This window comes from Anabrus simplex, chromosome 12, assembly GCF_040414725.1.
Source record: "Anabrus simplex isolate iqAnaSimp1 chromosome 12, ASM4041472v1, whole genome shotgun sequence".
In the NCBI taxonomy this organism is placed as follows: Eukaryota; Metazoa; Arthropoda; class Insecta; order Orthoptera; family Tettigoniidae; genus Anabrus; species Anabrus simplex.
This window is the reverse complement of record NC_090276.1, coordinates 62,566,586-62,580,119: the sequence shown is the minus strand read 5'-3', so window position 1 is coordinate 62,580,119 and position 13,534 is coordinate 62,566,586. Positions and strand designations below refer to the sequence as shown.

The 13,534-nt window shown below is 41.9% G+C and overlaps 1 non-coding gene across 1 annotated transcript; it reads left to right on the top strand.

Annotated features, from left to right (window-relative positions):
* Positions 1 to 10,815: 10,815 nt before the first annotated feature.
* LOC136884604 (U6atac minor spliceosomal RNA) lies at positions 10,816 to 10,922 on the top strand. The gene has a single exon (XR_010861391.1). It is a non-coding gene; the product is annotated as a U6atac minor spliceosomal RNA (small nuclear RNA).
* Positions 10,923 to 13,534: the final 2,612 nt, after the last annotated feature.

Sequence of the window (13,534 nt, the reverse complement as noted above, 5' to 3'; positions counted from 1 at the left end):
TCAGACCAGGATAGGGTTCTGTCGAAAATGAGTCCTAGATTGTTAACGGTGTCACTATAATGGATATCTGAATCTAGAATTTTTATTGGTGGGAGGGATTTGAGGTCAACAGTTTTCAGGAGTTTTGAGTAACCTATGCAAATAAGCTGGGTCTTAGCCACATTTAATTGGAGGTTATGATTTGCGCTCCATTCGATCAATCGAGAGATATCATGGTTGAAATGCATTATACAAGAAGGTGCGTTAGTGGGACTGAAGTGGAAGTAAGCTTGTAAGTCATCAGCATACATATGAAAAGTACTACTTTTAAAGACTTCAGAAATGTCATTAATATAAATAGAAAAGCATAAAGGACCGAGGACTGATCCTTGTGGTACGCCACAGTTTACTGATTCCCAGATAGAGGATCGTCCGTCAACAAATGTAACTCTTTGTGATCTACTTGATAGATATGATTCAAACCAAGATAGAGCACTCTGCGAGAAACCAATTGACTTCAACTTTGCAAGAAACAACTCATGATTAACAGAGTCAAATGCCTTTGAGAAATCAAAGAGACATAAGATAGTAAGCTGTCTCTTATCGATGGCCGCGCGTATATCGTCCGTAACTCTCAGCAGAGCCGTAGTAGTACTATGGCGTTTCTTGAAGCCAGATTGGTAGGGATTTAGGATGTGATATTTAGACATATATTCACATACCTGCTCATGAACAATTCTTTCTAATGCCTTACTAAGTGCACAGAGGATATTGATAGGCCTAAAATCACTACAGACTGTTGGGATTTTCTTTTTCGGCACAGGACGTACATTGGCACGCTTCCATTCTGAGGGATACACTCCATTCTGTAGAGAGAAGTTAAATAAATGCACAAGGGCAGGAAGAAATATGTCAATGCAATTAGAAATCATGGATATTGAGATATTATCTGGACCTTTAGCTTTAGTTCGAATTGATCTGACTGCTTTTTCTACCTGTGAAGGGTGTACGTACATGAAATAGAAGAGAGGATGGAAGAGGTATCAGTTAATAGACAGTGTAAAGGTGAATAGAAGCTATTGGAAGACAAAGAGAATGGCTGAAGACAGAACAGCGTGGAGAATTCATGCGAAGACCTGCCGATAGGTAGACCACCAGTGATGATGATGATGATGATTATTCTCTCTTTTCTCTTCTTGCGTTCCGGCCTTCTAAGGACCACGTTACAATTTCAATTGTTCCTCCTTAGTTGTTCTTTCCTTTTCTTCCAGTATTCTTTCATTGTTTCACTGTGTGTCTTTTTCCTGTCTTCAGTCCACTTTGTGCCTGTTTTCCTTTCCTTCCTCCCTTGGAATCCTTCCATTTGTAAGACTTTCTTCCCAAAAATCTTTCTTTCCAATAATTCTTCTTCTCATATGTTGTTCCTTTCCAGGTCTTTCTTGACTTCTTGAATCCAGGTGGTAGTTGATTTCTTTTCCCAAATGTACTTAAAGATTCGTTTAGTTAGTCTATTGTCATCCATTCTGTAAATGTGTCCAAGAAATAGCAATCTCCTTTTTCTTATTATTTCTGATATGTTTTCTACGTTCTGGTAAATTTCATTGTTACTTCTTAATTTCCAAAACTCTGCAATTCTTAGAGGACCTAATATTTTCCTTATAATTCTTCTTTCTAATATTTCTAATTTATCAACCTTGTAGTTCAGTGCTAGACATTCGCTGGCAAAAAGGCATTCTGGTTTCACTACTGTGTTGTAGTGCTTTATTTTAAGTTTTCTTGATAAGCACTTTTTGTTGTAAGTATTCTTAGTTATACCGTATGACCTTTCCATCTTTTGTATCCTCTCCTCTATAGCAGATTTTTCTAAACCATTTTCTTGAATTGTCTCAGCCAAATATTTGAATTTCTGTACCTTTTCTATTTGACCAATATCCGTTACTAAAAACTTTGGGGCACTCTTTATATTCGTCAAAAATTTTGTTTTCTCGGCAGAGATTCTCAAGCCTATCATGTTGGCTGTCTTTTCAAGGAGACTGACTTGCATTGCTGCATCTGTAAGGCTTTCTGAAAGTATTATTATTATTATTATTATTATTATTATTATTATTATTATTATTATTATTATTATTATTAAGTAAAGATATTAGTGTTGTTATTGATGATACTAATAATAATAATAATAATAATAATAATAATAATAATTTCGTGTAGCTATTTCTAGCCGAGTGCAGCCCTTGTAAGGCAGACCCTCCGATGAGGGTGGGCGGCATCTGCCATGTGTAGGTAACTGCGTGTTATTGTTATGGAGGATAGTGTTATGTGTAGTGTGTGAGTTGCAGCGATGTTAGGGACAGCACAAACACCAAGCCCCCTAGCCATTGGAATTTACCAAAGAAGGTTAAATTCCCCGACCCGGCCGGGAATCGAACTCGGGACCCTCTGAACCGAAGGCCAGTACGCTAACCATTCAGCCAACGAGTCGGACATTGATGTCGATGATGATGATGATGATGATGATGATGAGATAGCATGAATAGAAACAAGGAATTGAACGAAAAATATGAGCTCAAATTAGAGACTACAAGGTGGGATTTTAAATTAGAGTAGAAAACAATGAAGTTATTTGCTTTAAATGGTTTTACTATGGAAGAGTATTTAGCTGAAAATACATCTAGACATTATTCATTGTTATTGTACCGGGCTGAGTGGCTCAGACGGCTGAGGCGCTGGCCTTCTGACCCCAAATTGGCAGGTTCGATCCTGGCTCAATCCGGTGGTATTTGAAGGTGCTCAAATACGTTAGCCACGTGGCGGTAGACTTACTGACACGTATAAGAACTTCTGCTAGACTAAATTCCGGCACCTCTCAGTCTCCGAAAACCGTAAAATGAGTCAGTGGGACGTAAATCCAATTACATTATTATTATTATTATTATTATTATTATTATTATTATTATTATTATTATTATTATTATTATTATTATCGTATGTGTTACTGTTGTTTGAGTCATCAATCTATAGATTGGCTTGATGTAGCCCTGCATGTTACCCTCTGCTATGCTAACCTTTTAATTACTTCGTAACTACTACAGTACATCCAAAATCTGCTCTAATCTGCTTGTCATATCTTGGTCTACCCCTACCGTTCTTACCGCCTACACTTCTCTCAAAAACTAACTGAACAATTTCTGGTTGTCTCAAGATGTATCCTGTCATTTCATCCCTTCTTCCCGTCAGATTTGTCCAAACCGATCTCCTCTTGCCAGTTTGTGATTCCATCCAAACATCTCACCTTCAGCATTGTTCTGCAACACCACTCTTCCTTTCTGAACTTCCATACAATGTCACACTCCATACAAGAGTGGTCAAAAACATCTTTCTATTTCCTATATCAATGTTCGAAGTGGGCAAATTTCTCTCCGTAAGGAAGGCATTCGTTGCTTGTGCTAGTCTGTATCTTATGTCCTCCTTACTTCTGCCATCGTTAGTTGTTTTACTACCCCAGGGACAATGTGCACCTACGTCCTTTAAGACTTCATTTCCTAATATAATATTCCCTGCTTCGCCTGATTTCGTTCGAATGCATTCCATTACTTTTATTTTGGTATTGTATATTAAATATTTTAGTCCGCCTCTGTGGTGTAGTAGCTAGTGTGATTAGCTGCCACCCCCGGAGGCCCGAGTTCGATTCCCGGCTCTGCCACGAAATTTGAAAAGTGGTACGAGGGCTGGAACGGGGTCCACTGAGCCTCGGGAAGTCAACAGAGTAGAGGTGGGTTCGATTCCCACCTCAGCCATCCTCGAAGTGGTTTTCCGTTGTTTCCCACTTCTCCTCCAGGCAAATGCCGGAGTGGTACCTAACATAAGGCCACGGCCGCTTCCTTCCCTCCTCCTTGTCTATCCCTCCTAATCTTCCCATCCCCCACCAAGGCCCCTGTACAGCATAGCAGGTGAGGCCGCCTGGGCGAGGCACTGGCCATCCTCCCCAGTTGTATCCCCCGACCCACAGTCTGAAGCTCCAGGACACTGCCCTTGAGGCGGTAGAGGTGGGATGCCTCGCTGATTCCGAGGCGAAAAACCAATCCTGGAGGGTAAACATATTAAGAAAGAAAGAAAGAAAGAAAGAAAGAAAGAAAGAAAGAAAGAAAGAAAGAAAGAAAGATCTTAAATATTTTAACAACAGTACGTTAACACTGGAGAATGACTGTGTTGTTGGGTTCTTAATCTTGAGCAGTATAAGGTAAGATGGATTTAGGTCAGAAAAGTTTAATAGGACCACCAATAATATTGTTAAGTAATAATAATAATAATAATAATAATAATAATAATAATAGTATGGCCTCAGCTACCGTTTGCAGACATTTCGATTTGACGCCATCTGGCTGTCTGCTCGTCAATTTCGACGTTCCGGTTTACTCTGTCTGCCATCTAGCGGACCTAGAGTAAACCGGATCTCTCTTGGGCGTCTATGACTGAGATTTAATTAATTTTGTCGGGTAAATACCAAATGTATCACCAGAGATCTTTTACATGCCGACATCGTACGACATGGAGTGTCGAATGGACTTTTTCCCCCCTTCAAAAATCCGACCACCTCTGCCGGGTTTGAACCCGCTATCTTGGGATCCGGAGGCCGACACTCTACCACGGACCCACAGAGGCAGCTATATTGTTAAGTAATTTATAGATTAGTAGAAGAATTGCCGACTGGCTGGCACAAGTACGTGAGTTCAACAAAATAACACACATAACAGGATTCAATAATTATGAAGAACTGAAGTAAAGATAAACATGGTTGTAGCGAAAAGGTGACGATAAATTCTACATTAAGGTTGCATAGGAAAGTTAGTTTTAATATACATTTATCTTCCCATCACACCAGGTAATTTGGAACGGGAAATATGATAATCTCTCTAGGGTCGACAAACCGCTGGGCTGATAAGACACCTAGAGGAACCCGTTACATAAACCCTAGCTTCTTCTTCTCCAGCTACCTCGAGTCTAGCAAATGTCATCACCAGTCACGCAAACTGTGGCTGCTGGTGCGGGCAAAAGTAGCCCAAGGCGACCTCAAAGACAGTCCACTGAGGCATAAACGCTATCCAGTACTAATCAATAGATATTTCCTTTTCGCCTCATATTGTATTTAAATCGTCCCACGTAGATCTGCTGCTTATAGTATATAATTTAAGGAGATGGAAATAGAGAAATCATTGTATGGAAATCCGGAAACATCGCACTGCTCTTCTTTGAAAACACGGACTATATTTGCAGCCACAATTTAGACTGAAATACGACCTCAGTTCCTTTCAAAATAGCGATACAATCTGACCTATACTATGTTTATTTTGTATTTTATTTATTTATTTATGCCGAGGGAGACCAAGATGACGATGGTTAGACTCGGTTTCTAATGATTTAATATAAGAAGTACAGAACTAAATGAGGCCACAGAATGAGAATTGTGTGGCGTTTAGTAAATTCAAGGCGGCTTGCAGACTGAACACTGAAAAGCATAATAGTCCACAATGAACATGTATGTGTCATTTATTTATTTATTTATTTATTTATTTATTTATTTATTTATTTATTTATTTATTTATTTATTTATTTATTTATTTATTTATTCTTCATCTTCTTCCTTATCTGTTTACCCTCCAGGGTCGGTTTATCCCTCGGACTCAGCGAGGGATCCGACCTCTACCGCCTCAAGGGCAGTGTCCTGGAGCTTCAGACTCTGAGTCGAGGGATACAACTGGGAGGATAACCAGTACCTCACCCAGGCGGCCTCACCTCCTATGCTGAACATGGGCCTTGTAGGGGAATGGGAAGACTGGAAAGGATAGACAAGGAAGAGGGAAGGAAGCGGTCGTGCCATCCCTGTATTTCCGGCATTTGCCTGGAGGAGAAGTGGGAAACCACGGAAAACCACGGAAAACCACTTCCAAGATGGCTGAGGTGGGAATCGAACCCATTTCTACTCAGTTGACCTCCCGAGGCTGAGTGGACCCCGTTCGAGCCCTCGTGCCACTTTTCAAATTTTGTGGCAGAGCCGGGAATAGAACCCGGGGTTCCGGGGGTGGAAGTTAATCACACTAACCGCTACACCACAGAGGCAGACCATTTATTTATTTATTTATTTATTTATTTATTTATTTATTTATTTAGTTATTTATTTATTTATTTATTTATTTATTTATTTATTTATTTATTTATTTAATCTGTTTACGCTCCAGGGTCGGTTTTTCCCTCGGACTCAGCGAAGGATCCCACCTCAGCGACCTCAAGGACAGTGTCCTGGAGCGCTATTTGGTCGGGGATGAATAAATAAATAAATAAATAAATAAATAAAGTTAGACTAATATCAACAAAGAAAACCAGGCAAGATTAAATACATCCCCCGACATAGGTTTGGCGCCAGGAAGGCATCAGTAATCTTCATATATGTGACACAATTCGCAACCACGATTCCATCATGATGTGTGAGAAACAGTGGGAGGAGAAAAAGAAGAGGAAGAATATCATTAAATTAACAAGCTGAGAGGCAAACTCAGGCCTCCAGTTCCCTCTCACTCCCACTTTCCATCAATGACACTCTCCCCTCTTCTAATTCTCCACACGCTTTTCTTATAAACTGGCTGTCGTGACGAGATGTCGTGCCAGTGTCCCCTAGGCCTGTATTGCGCGCACCACACCTGGTCTGTACGTTAAGCACCTGCTACGCTGATACGCTACGTTCTACTCCGGGACGATCACACTTTATCAAATATTGAGTAGTCCGCGGACCTCAAACGAGTTTAATAATGAGTATATTCCAAGTCTAATTACAATGTAGGGGGATGGGGGGGGGGGTTCCTTTGTCCACAACCAATAGTTCATCCATGTAGCATGAGTTGTTGGGGTGGCCATGCCAAGAAGGAATCGCCAATGAGAACTGACAAATGTCAGGCCAAGCAATGAGACGCACGCGGGCCTCTCCAATAGCACGCTAATCACAAGGAAAGGAAAAACGTTGATAAACAGACAACCCATCTTTCGACTTAGAAATGTATTGTTATTATTATTATTATTATTATTATTATTATTATTATTATTATTATTATTATTATTATTATTAATCTTTACGGGAACGTTTAAACAAGACACCAGTCCTTCTTTCCTTCCAGGTACGTCTTTTTTTCTGCCCCCAACATCGATCATATTTCCGTTCTTGCTCTCGGCATCTGAAAGATTTCTGACGACACATTTATTTTATTTTTCTTTCTTTCTTTCTTTCTTTCTTTCTTTCTTTCTTAATCCGTTTACCCTCCAGGGTGTGTTTTTCTCCCGGACTCAGCGAGGGATCCCACCTCTCGAGGGATCCCTCCTCGAGCGTTAGACTTTGTGCCGGGGAGATACAACTAGGGACGAGCATCAGTACCTCGCCCAGTACCTCTGCTATGCTAAATGTGGGCCTTATGGGGGGATGGAAAGATTGGAAGCAATAGACAAGGAAGAGGGAAGGAAGCGATCATGGCCATAAGTTAGGTACCATCCCAGCATTTGCCTAGAAAAGAAGTGGGGGGAAACCACGAAAAAAACACTTCGAGGATGGCTGAGGGGGGAATCGAATGCCCCTCTACTCAATTGATCTCTCGAGGCTGAGTGGACCCCGTTCCAGCCCACGACCCACTTTTCAAATTTCGACCCTGGCCTCCGGGAGTGGCCTTTAATTTTCACCCGCCAAAATTAACTACTTTTGACACATATCATATGGCTAGGGATTATCTGAAAATTCGCGTCAGGAAATTAGCGAATAACATGCGTTACCTAGAAATCATGCAGGCCATGATGTGAAGTATTCATGGATGGCCATGAGAGACATATCAAGGAAGAAGGGCATTAGGTTAGATATGGCCGATGTGATCTTGCAAGCTGTGATGTGACGTATGGATGGATGGCCATGATTGAGAGACATATTATCGAAATACAGCGTTAGACTAAAGATGGTCAATGTGATTTTGTATGCTTATTGATGGATGTTCATGCGTGAGAGACGTATTATCAAAGCGGAACGTTAGGGTACAGACGGTTGATGTGATCTTGTAGGCTGTGATGTGAAGTATTGATGGATGGCCATGATTGAGAGACATATTATCGAAGAGGAGCGTTAGACTAACGATGGTCGATGTAATTTTCCAGGTTGTGATGTGAAGTATTGATGGATGGCCATGACTGAGAGACATATTATCAAAGAGCGACGTTACCGAGCTCGATAGCTGCAGTCGCTTAAGTGCGGCCAGTATCCAGTATCGGGAGATAATGGGTTCGAACCCCACTGTCGGCAGCCATGAAGATGGTTTTCCATGGTTTATTTTCACAACAGGCAACTGCTGGGGTTGTACCTTAATTAAGGCCACGGCTGCTTCCTTCCCAATCCTAGCCCTTTCCTGTCCCATCGTCGCAATAAGAACTATATGTGTCGGTGCGACGTAAAGCAACTTGCAAAAAAAAGAGGGACGTTAGAGTACAGATGTGATTTTGCAGACTGTGATAAGAAGTACTGATGGATGGCCATGACTGCGAGATCTCTAGAAGGCTCTTTTATAAAAGGCCTCATATCATCATACACTAGAGAACTGATCATTTCATTCGCCGTATCTTCATACTCACTGAGTCTGTTTGCACCTTTCGATGTACAATATCCTACACTGCTCGACCAGTGTTGCCAACTTTTCGGATTTTCCGCTAAATTTGGCGGAATTAGAAGACTGTCGGCGGAGAAATATATCATTTAGCGGACAGCAGATTTTTTGGCGGAATTCGAGATTTATTATAGCGGAATCTAGTGTTTTATCCATTTTACGCTTTTTAAAATTTGTACTCCAGTCTGTCTTCGAGCTATTCCGTATTTCTTGTCAGGAGCTAGAAGTCACATGAGGAAAACATGTTATTTGGATTTGATGTTATGAGATCATAGTATCATAAAATTGTAATGCGTGGGGAAAGGTTATTTATCTCTTCGTTGACGAATGACAACATACAATGAAACTGTGAGAGAGTAGCATTTATATTTATGCTATGAAGGAAGATCGTTTAATGAACAGGCCTGTTCTGTGTGCGGTCCTTGAGGTAGGGGATTCACCTAGTTTGCACCCGGCAGTAAAACGCCTACAAGTTTTAGCTCGCCGGCTCGCAGGCAAGGGGTTAATCCCAGTAAAACTCACAGATCAGGTGAGTGCAGACATTTACTTTATTATTATTATTATTATTATTATTATTATTATTATTATTATTATTATTATTATTATTATTATTATTATTATTTGTCATTTCTATTACTCAATATTTTAAATAGGATTTGTTGGCGGAATTTTAGCGGATTTTTACTAGTATTTAGCGGATTTTGAAAATATAAGTTGGCAACACTGTGCTCGACTCCAAATTCCATTCTGATGTCGCTCGAAAATGACTCGTTAGATATAAATAAATAAATCGTTATAAATTTGACTTTCAATTATAAAAACATATTTATAGCCATGCGATCTTCCAAAAAGGAAATTTGACACCATTTCTGCACTAATGTGTTGCAGCCGATTATCACAGAATTACACAAAATTACCACATATCATTATTTGACTTATTTCATCAGTTTACCCTCCAGGGTTGGGATCCTACCTCTACCACCTCAAGGGCAGTGTCCGGAAGTGTGAGACTTTCGGTCGGAGGATACAACTGGGGAGGATGACCAGTACCTCGCCCAGGCGGCCTCACCTGCTATGCTGAACAGGGGCCTTGTGGGGGATGGGAAGATTGGAAGGGATAGACAAGGAAGAGGGAAGGAAACGGTCATGCAATCCCGGCATTTGCCTGGAGAAGAAGTGGGAAACCACGGAAAACCTCTTCCAGGGTGGCTGAGGCGGGAATCGAACCCACCTCTACTCAGGCGACCTTCCGAGGCTGAGTGCACCCCGCACCAGCCCTCGTATCACTTTTCAAATTATGTGGCATAGCCATGGGGTGGCAGCTAATCAAGCTAACCACTACACCACAGAGGCGGTCATTATTATTATTATTATTATTATTTAATCAGTTTACCCACCAGGGTTGCTTTCTCCCTCCCTCCCTCGGACTCAAGGAGGGACCCCACCTCTACCGCCTCAAGGGCAGTGTCCTGGAGCTTGAAACATCTGGTCGGCGATACAACTGGGAGGAGGACCAGTACCTCACCCAGGCTGTCTCACCTGTTATGCTGAACAAGGGTCTTGTGGGGGTTGGGAATATTGGAAGGGATAGACAAGGAGGGGGGAAGGAAGCCGCCATGGCCTTAACTTAGTACCATCCCAACATTTGCCTGAAGAAGGATTAGAAAAGCACTTCGAGGATGGTTGAGATTGGAATCGACCACCCTCTACTCACCTGACCGCTCGTGGCTGAGTGGACTACCTTCCAACCAGCGTACCACTTTTCAAACTTCGTGGCAAAGCCGGGAATCGAACCCGGACCTCCGGGGGTGGCAGCTAATCACACTAACCACTACACCACAGAGGCGGACCTAAGCCAACCTTGCTACGTCAAATACTGTTGTTTCTCCCCTCCATGTAAGCTTGTATGAATCAACACTCCTACTTCGTGCTCTTGGTCTCCAAATTGGATACCCCTGAAAGAATATTCGTTACTAAGAATTCCGGAAGTTATTCTGTTTGGTGTAAATTAATTTATTTAATGCAAAGAATGCATTAAATTGATCATTTTATCGAACATCTGACCACAATAATCCACCGAACGTTAACACTCATATGTGATGTTCTCTCATTGCGTTGAGTATATATATCTTGCAGCGCAGGATTGAACTACGTGTTGTATGAAAGGAGAGACGGTTAGCACTCCCCTAGACAAGGATGGAATTACACACATATTGGTTGAGGCACTGCTGACCTGTCAGCACTTGACCACATTTTTTCCAGTACTTAATTTCTGTACGTTCGTGACGTATAAACATTCAAGAAACCGGACTGAGTGGCTCACACGGTTGAGGCGCTGGCCTTATGACTCCAACTTGGCAGGTTCAGTCCTGACTGAGTCCGATGGTATTTGATGGTGTTCAAATACGTCAGTCGTATGTCGATAGATTTACTGGTACGTAAAAGAACTCCTGCGGGACGAAATTCTGGCACCTCGGCGTTTCCGAAAACCAACAACAGTAGTTGGTGAAAAAACAATAACATTATTATTAACATTCAAGATCTCGGTTCTAATTCACTACATGTTGTATTAACATTTTCCATCCCATGCGCGAGTGAACTCGAAACTCAACACATTTTTCCACTGTCCGAACCAGGAGTTTAATTCGGATTCCAAACTTTTATCACACCCTATCCCAGTCCAAAGCTTACTCTAAGCTGCAGTTCCGTTGTTCATCACCAGGTTGTACCATCTGACAGTAATAATAATAATAATAATAATAATAATAATAATAATAATAATAATGAAAATCTAAAGAACATGAAATTTCACCAATAATCTCGGGGAGAAAAATCTAAGGTGATGAAATTAATTGCCTGGCCTTTGGAGACACTTTAGCTATACTTTCAGACAGCCAGACAGATGTAGAAACAAAAATCAATCTCTTTGGAAGAAATAACCCACAAAAAAAAACAGATTTGAGAATCTCTGTAGAAAAACAGAATTATTACAAACCTTTAAAAATCTCCAACATTTTTGACAACCCTTATTGTTCGAGTACGCTTCTGTAGTGTAGTGGTTAGTGTTATTAGCTGCCACCCCCGGAGGTTTGGGTTCGATTCCCGGCTCTGTCACGAAATTTGAAAAGTGGGGCTGGAACCGGATCCGCTCAGCCACGGGAGGTCAACTTGGTAGAACTGCGTTCGATTCCCATCCCAGCTATCCTGGAAGTGGTTTTCCGAGGTACCCACTTCTCCTCCAGGCAAATGACGGGATGGTATCTAACTTAAGGCCACGGCCGCTTCCTTCCCTCTTATTTGCCTATACCTTCCAATCTTCCCTTACCCCCACAAGGCCCCTGTTCAGCATACAATGTGAAGCCGCCTGGACGAGGTACTGGTTTTCCTCTCCAGTTGTATCCTAGACCCAAAGTCTCAGGCTTCAGGACACTGCCATTGAGGCGGTAGAGATGGGATCCCTCTCTGAGTCCGAGGGAAAAACCAATCCTAGAATGTAAACGAGTTAACGAAAGAAAAAAAAAGAAAGAAAGAAAGAAAGAAAGAAAGAAAGAAGACAATTATAATAATATTAATTACGAAAAATTTAAATTATTATTATTATTATTATTATTATTATTATTATTATTATTATTATTATTATTATTATTATTATTCTGGGGAGAAAAAGAAAAGTATTGATATTAATTGCATGGCATATGGAGACAATTTAGCTATAGTTTCAGACAGCCTGACAGATGAAAAGCACAAATCAAACTCTTGGAAGAAATAGCCAACAAAATGGTCTGTACAAAAAGAATTATTACAAGCATTAGAAAGTCCAAAATTTGTGACAACCCCCCAGAGGTCCGGGTTCGATTCCTGGTTCTGTCACGAAATTTGAAAGATGGTACGAGGGCTGGAACGTTGTCCACTCAGCCTCGGGAGGTCAACTGAGTAGAGGGGATTCGATCGCCGCCTCGGCCATCCTCGAAGTGGTTATCCGCCGTTTCCCACTTCTCCTGCAGGCAAATGCTGGGATGGTACCTAACTTAAGACCACGGCCGCTTCCCTCTCTCTCTTCCTTGTCTATCCCTTCAAATCTTCCCATCTCCCTACAAGGCCCCTGTTCAGCATAGCAGGTGAGGCCGCCTGGGCGAGGTACTGGTCCTCCTCCCCAGTCGTATCGCCCCGACTCAAAGTCACACCTTCTGGACACTGCCGTTGATCATCCTGTGGCTTGAGCTGGTAGAGTAACACCCACGGTATTCTCTGCCTGTCGCAAGATGCGACTAAAAAAGGGGACCCAGGGGCTCTCAACATGGGAGCGTGACTTAGCGACCACGGAGCCGATAGCTGAGTCGCTGCATTGATTCTGCTTACTTGTGCCACGCTCCTCACTTTCATCTATCCTATCCGACCTCTCTTGGTCAACTCTTGTTCTTTTCCGACCCCAACGGTATTAGCTTACGAGGCCTAGCGAGTCATTTCATTTTCAGGCCCTTCGTGGCCCTTGTCTTGGCCGACACCTTCATTTTTCGAAGTGCCGGACCCCTTCATTTTTTTTTCCTGTCCGAATAGTGGCAACAGAGGATGGCTGCCTAGTTGTACTTCCTCTTAAAACCGGGCGAGTTGGTCGTGCGGTTAGATGTGGTGAGCTTGCATCCGGGAGATAGTGGGTTCGAATCCTACTGTCGGCAGCCCTGAAGATGGTTTTCCGTGGTTTTCCATTTTCACACCAGGCAAATGCTGGTTGGGGCTGTACATTAATTAAGGCCACGGCCGTTTCCTTCCAACTCCTAGGCCTTTCCTATCCCATCGTCGCCATAAGACCTACCTGTGTCGGTACGACGTAAAGAAGCAAAAAAAAAACTTCCTCTTAAAAACAATAATCA